The sequence below is a fragment of the Glandiceps talaboti genome, chromosome 7, assembly GCF_964340395.1.
Source record: "Glandiceps talaboti chromosome 7, keGlaTala1.1, whole genome shotgun sequence".
NCBI lineage: Eukaryota > Metazoa > Hemichordata > Enteropneusta > Spengelidae > Glandiceps > Glandiceps talaboti.
In genome coordinates, this window is record NC_135555.1 from 19,738,061 (window position 1) to 19,744,315 (window position 6,255).

Below are 6,255 nucleotides of genomic sequence, written 5' to 3' on the forward strand. Positions count from 1 at the left end.
TGACATCACTTATATGTGGAAAGTATACGTACGTTACTAATATACTGTGTGTGTGTGTGTGTGTGTGTGTGTGTGTGTGTGTGTGTGTTAATTGAGATTGATGAGATATTGGCATTACTCAATTTTTTCCTCTGACCCCAGGCTGTAAATAGTGACGACTCCCTAATAATATCCAAGTATGTACAATTAGTATGTGATAGTTAGTAGTGGTGTTTGTTAAGGCGTCGGTATGATATTTTTCAAAGGAAGATTATTTGATCGCATATATAAATGTTATTTTCGCCAAAGATGACAGTTTATCAATATTGATTATAAATTGTTTGATTAATGAATGATTTTGAATATAATCGATATTTTACTACAACGACATCGTCGCTATTTGCCATCGATAGGTCTGAAAGGTTGAATTTTGGTCAAAACATTATATCTAGAAACCTTCTTGCACGAGGCTGAAATTGGGTGTAGATTGGGTCTAAAGTAGACTATAACATTCGTCGCTGGGGGCGCCTTTATCATCTCGTCCCATTCTCAATCCCAGTGATAAGACGAGTGTCCACAACGGCCGATCTTTCAGTATAGTCTAGCTGCTGTAGGCGTTATTCTTCAGATGTTGTTCAAGACGTTGACACAACTGGCCCTAGCAACCATGACAACGCCCTTAGCAACAAATAGTCATAAATGTCAGAATATTTTGTAACGATAATAACATGACTATTGAGTGGAAGATAAAATAATCATGATAAATAAAAATGGTCCATGACCGATCGCGCCCACCCTATTTCACATATGTTATAGGTTGGCCGCGATCAGTCACAGACCAATAACAGTGGTTTAGCTCTACTTGACAGCCATACTACTGAATTGTGACAATATATTAATATTAGAAATATAAATTTAAAAGGAAAAACCTTAAATTTATACATTAAAAAATATTGAAAATAAAGTGACAGTAAAAAGACAACCATAGTCGACTACAAATGACGAAGATAATATTTCAATTTTAGATTTACGTTGAAAAAAACACAATTTTCGAACTACGAAGAAAATGGATTTGACATAGCATTTTGCTATTATAACTGGAAAATTCATTATGTCATTAGTGGAGGCGTTTACTGATATGAGCGCATCTATTACTCATTGCATTCTTGACTATAACATAAAAGTGATGGGGTAATACAAGCAGTAAGTTATCGGCTGTATATACATCTGGATGGAAGAGCAACTCAAGACTCCTGTGATGAATTTTATTCTAGATGTAACAGGCAATAATAAAAGTAGGCGGAAATTACTATAATAACGAGGAGCGGAGCGACCGAGTGGGGGCTGGGTCCAGGATTGGGACCGGAGTGTCTCCCTCCCACCATTTTAAAATCTTATGACCAATAGTATGCGCTCTACGTAGTGTTATATTGCGTCATCAACGTGTTAAACTGATTAAAAAATACGCACTTCTGATCACTTTGATTTCCACCATTCAAGAGGGACATTCAATCATTCATTTCCTCCCAACACTTTAAGCATGGGTTGGATTCCCGGCCGACCCCCGCCCCAGAGATACATTGCATCGAGTCACTTCCTTCTATTTTTAGTTAAGTACATGTACGGTAATTGACAACACAGTGGTGTACTAGGATCATCATTACTATGGCTCGAGGGCACGGTACGTGATAAGTCCTTCAAACATCGAACAATTACTGTACACTTTTTTGGTGTTATTTTGTCTTTAATAGGTACGAATTTTCGGATTACAATGAAAATAAAAGCCGACCTCTGAATTACGATGTTACGTGCTTTATTGTAACGTTTTATTTTTTTATATACGAAAAAATGTTTTTGTTAGGTACATTAATTCACTCGTAATATTGTACACCGTGAACAGCATCACCTTTCGAGAAATAATTTTTTGTAGCTGTACTTACGATAAATCAAATCAAATTGACTTTTGGGTCCACACCTAAAAATTAGCACCCTCAACGGCAATTACAATTTCAACCTGTTTTTGTAATACTTATGATGGAAATAATCAACTACTGATAAACATGTACGGCGTCTAATTATTGGCATTTTAACAATTTACAGTGAATATGTCACAGTGTGGTTGTCTGATCGAAAAATTATATAGTTTTAACTTGAACATGGCGACAAGACAAGATTTAAACTTGCCATTTACACTAGCTACTATAACATTGACCCTACGCCGATATACAGTGTCTTTTTTTATAATTAATTGACCAAATTTTTAGTGAAACAGTTAGTGCAGGTTTAAAATTCATTACAATACTGTAAATTTCATTTCCTATTTTTCCCCCTTCAAGGTAATTTTTAAGTGGTTCTGATCAGTTCAAGTACGCCAACCTACAAATACTTGAATCACGATTTCAGTTCCACAAAATAACACATGTGGAGTACACATTTTGTACTTCTTCCTATACCGTCTGTGTTGCGACTCTTTGTAATTCACAGAAATTGTCTGAAGTAAATAATTATTTTGAGGCTTGCCTTGCTAGTCTACGAAAGCGGAAGTCGGAAGTTGGAAGTCGGAAGTCTGAGTCGCTCTTCCATCCATATGTATATACAGCCGATAACTTACTGCTTGTATTACCCCATCACTTTTATGTTATAGTCATGAATGCAATGAGTAATAGATGCGCTCATATCAGTAAACGACTCCACTAATGACATAATGAATATTCCAATTGTAATTGCAAAATGCAATGTCAAATCCATTTTCTTCGTAGTTCGAAAATTGTATTTTATTACGTAAATCTAAAATTGAAATATTATCTTCGTCATTTGTAGTTTAGCACCTAATTTGTTTTTAATTGCTTAACCACAATGTACTTTTTTGCAATGCTGGGCTTTCGTACGGGTCTAAGTCTTCGTCAAATAAATGCTTTGTTTGCCGTCCTTGAATTCCCCCGAAACATTCCACGCAGACACGGGGGGGGGGGGGGGGAGGCGACAAACACAGAAAAACCCACAATGCTAGCATATCATCTAAAATTCACTTTTCTGGTGATTCATTTTCTGTTTGTACTAGACAGTCATGGTGAAATCTAAATGTCACAGTCCAAAGTTTGATTGTCTTAAATAACTATTTAGATATGTGTGCACTTTAATATGCTGAAGATATTTGAACCGTCTTTCCATTTACAATAGTATAAATACGGCATTTTACGAAACTTTTGAGCAAAACGAAAGGTGTTTGGTTTTTCTAAATCTCCCGGCGACAAACCTACCCCGGCGCACATCGCGGGCAAACAAAAGGTGGCCTTTTAGTAGAGTCTGAACCTGACTTCGACCTCCAGGTCAATGAACCAACCGATGAAGTTTTTTGTAGCGGTCATCATTTGTTTGGCCTTCGTAGCGGACTAAGGAAGTGTACATTTTAAACTCCAGGGGGAGGATGATTTGTCATCAACTTAAAGGGGGAGTTATTTGTCACTCACCCAATCTGATTAAAACAAAGTCGTCGGTTCGCTCCGTAGCACTGAATACCAATGCGTACTGGTAGGAACTGCCAGTGCCGAAGGCACAAACAAGTGAGTGCCTCGATCCGGCGGCACTCGCTGTTCAATCAGTACGCGGTTATAGTATTGCTCCGGATGGGAGCGGCGAGGCGACGACTTTAGTTTTAGATAAAACGTAGCAAAAAAGGCACGAACGACTGTCGACAGTCTACCCCGAGGACTGTGATAGAGTCTATCACTATCACAGTCACTGTCATTGCATATGCTGGTTAGTGACATCACGTTGAGGGTGTATATTAAGGTATCAATACAGGAACTGTGGTTGATGTGATGCCATCAGATATGGAACCACAATGTATATTTGCTCCATTGACTTTGACCACTGTCTTATCAGAAGTTTTCCAACTTTGTATTAATTAGCAGATTGCTAATCCTAGAACAAACCACAGGGGAAAGGACAAATAATCAATTTTGTTCTCGCGATTTTCCGGATTTCTATTATTATTTTCTGTATATTTCAAATAAAGTTTTAAATACTGTTTCCTCTCACTGTTTTTTTCTATTTACTACCTGATATCACTGTAATGTCTTATCTGAGTTTGTCAGCTTTGCATTAATTAGTAGCTTGCTAATAATCCTAAGTGTAAACATCCACTGATCCGACTAATGGAGGTAAAGTCCGTGTACTGCCATTAGTCGGATCAGTAGATGTTTACACTTACCAGGGTCTATGCACTTACTGCGCAATGTGATAATTGAGCAATTAGAACACCGGTTTGTTCTAGGATTAGCAATCTGCTAATTAATGCAAAGTTGGAAAACTCTGATAAGACAGTGGTAACAGTAGAACTTAGTGGGGGGGGGAATGAGAGGAAACAATATTTAAAACTTTATTTGAAATGTAGAGAAAATAATATTAGCAATCCGGAAAATCACGAGAACAAAATTGATTATTTGTCCTTTACCCTATGAACAAACTCACGTTCTAATTGCCCAATTAACACACTGCGCACAGTGAGTGTAAACATCTACTGGTCCGACTAATGGCATTCCTCCATTAGTCGGATCAGTGGATGTTTACACTCACGGCATAATGCGTTAATGTGGGCAAGTAACTAGTGAGTGTCCCATCCTCGATAGCGAAGTTCGGTCGTGTGTCGTATTTTATCGGAAGAACATCCGAGGTCGAGCAGATAGACTACATATAGGGCTAATCATGTGTTGACGTTATGGTGTTACTGCGATGCCGGAACGGAGTCACAGTCACATGCATGTCAACAAATGATTAGCACTATGTAGTCAATGAGGGTCAATAGAACAAGGATATTCTAGTACAATTATTCGGTAGATATTGGTGCACACAAAATAGCGATGATCCCGAGGACTGGTTAGAGAGTCTATGCCGGTGAGAGTTTCGCTAGTGAAAGTGAATCACATAATAACAGATAAAGACGATGGATTTTTAGTGACACCACGACTCGAGGTCGTGTTTTATTGAGAAGTGGCAGAGTCGCGATTCATTTCGTTTACAGTAAAAATGTACAGTCATAAAAGAACCACGTGGTTTGTTTTTTTAATGCTTCCTATAAAACAAGAATATGTTGGATGCTCCACCCTCATCCCTATATTTCGTTGGGAAAAATTTGACACCCCCGCTCGTGAAAAAAAAAGGTGTGCCCTCCCCAAACTAGGCTTGGTAACCTACGTTTCTGTTCGTTACATCTTGACGCTGCTGTCACTGTTTACCACCTATATCCTCGTTTTCCCGAAACTATCGTTAACAATTTGGGTTTATTTATGTATACATTGAGCAGACCTGTCATAGCATGATCATTGCACTTTTATAAACAATTGTTGACAAATATTGTACAGTACTAGTGTCAAATAGGTACAGCTCGTTGAGTAATAAATACAGACAATATATGGACACACAGGGCTGTATCACTAAATAAATGTATATGAAAATATATGACCGCTTTAATAGGCCTAGGGGTATTAAACGATATATTAACTTAATCAAAATCAAATAATTCTACTTTGAACATTTGACATTCTACTTTGGTAAATTATTGTTTTGTTTTACGTGACAAAATGCCCGTGATTGTAACTACTTAGGAATATGAGATAGCACACAAAATCTGGACAAACGAACACACACACACGCACGCAGGCACGAACAAACAAACAAACAAACAAAGACAGACAGACAGACAGACAGACACATTCCCACCACGCACACACTGTGTCTGTCTGTCTGTCTGTCTGTCTGTCTGTCTCTCTCTCTCTCTCTCTCTCTCTCTCTCTCTCTCTCTCTCTCTCTCTCTCTCTCTCTCTCTCTCTCTCTCTCTCTCATGAATGCCTCCTACTCCCTGTGGGTTGTGGTAAATAAGTCCCGTCCTTGTTCAGTTCCTACTTGCCAATCTTATTGACGAAGAAATCGCGTGTTTACGTTACAGGTTTAGTCTTACTACGAGGGCCTAATTGTAAGCGTGATTCAAACGTCAGACAAAAGCTACACTTTGTGACTGGTCAATGTCGTCATAACGTATTGTTGATGGTGGAGGTGGTCATGGTTATCTTTTAAATCGACATCCGTTAATCTTTGTTTTACGTATGTAGAAGTGCTTCTCATCCTATCTATTGTATGCAAATTAATTTCCCCGAACCCTGGTACATTCTGACGTCATACTGACACGGGGGAGACACTCCGAACCTTATTTTGTGTTATTTGTTTTCTATATAAATGGAACCGTAGTAAGGTAAGAAACTTAATTTACCCCTTAGT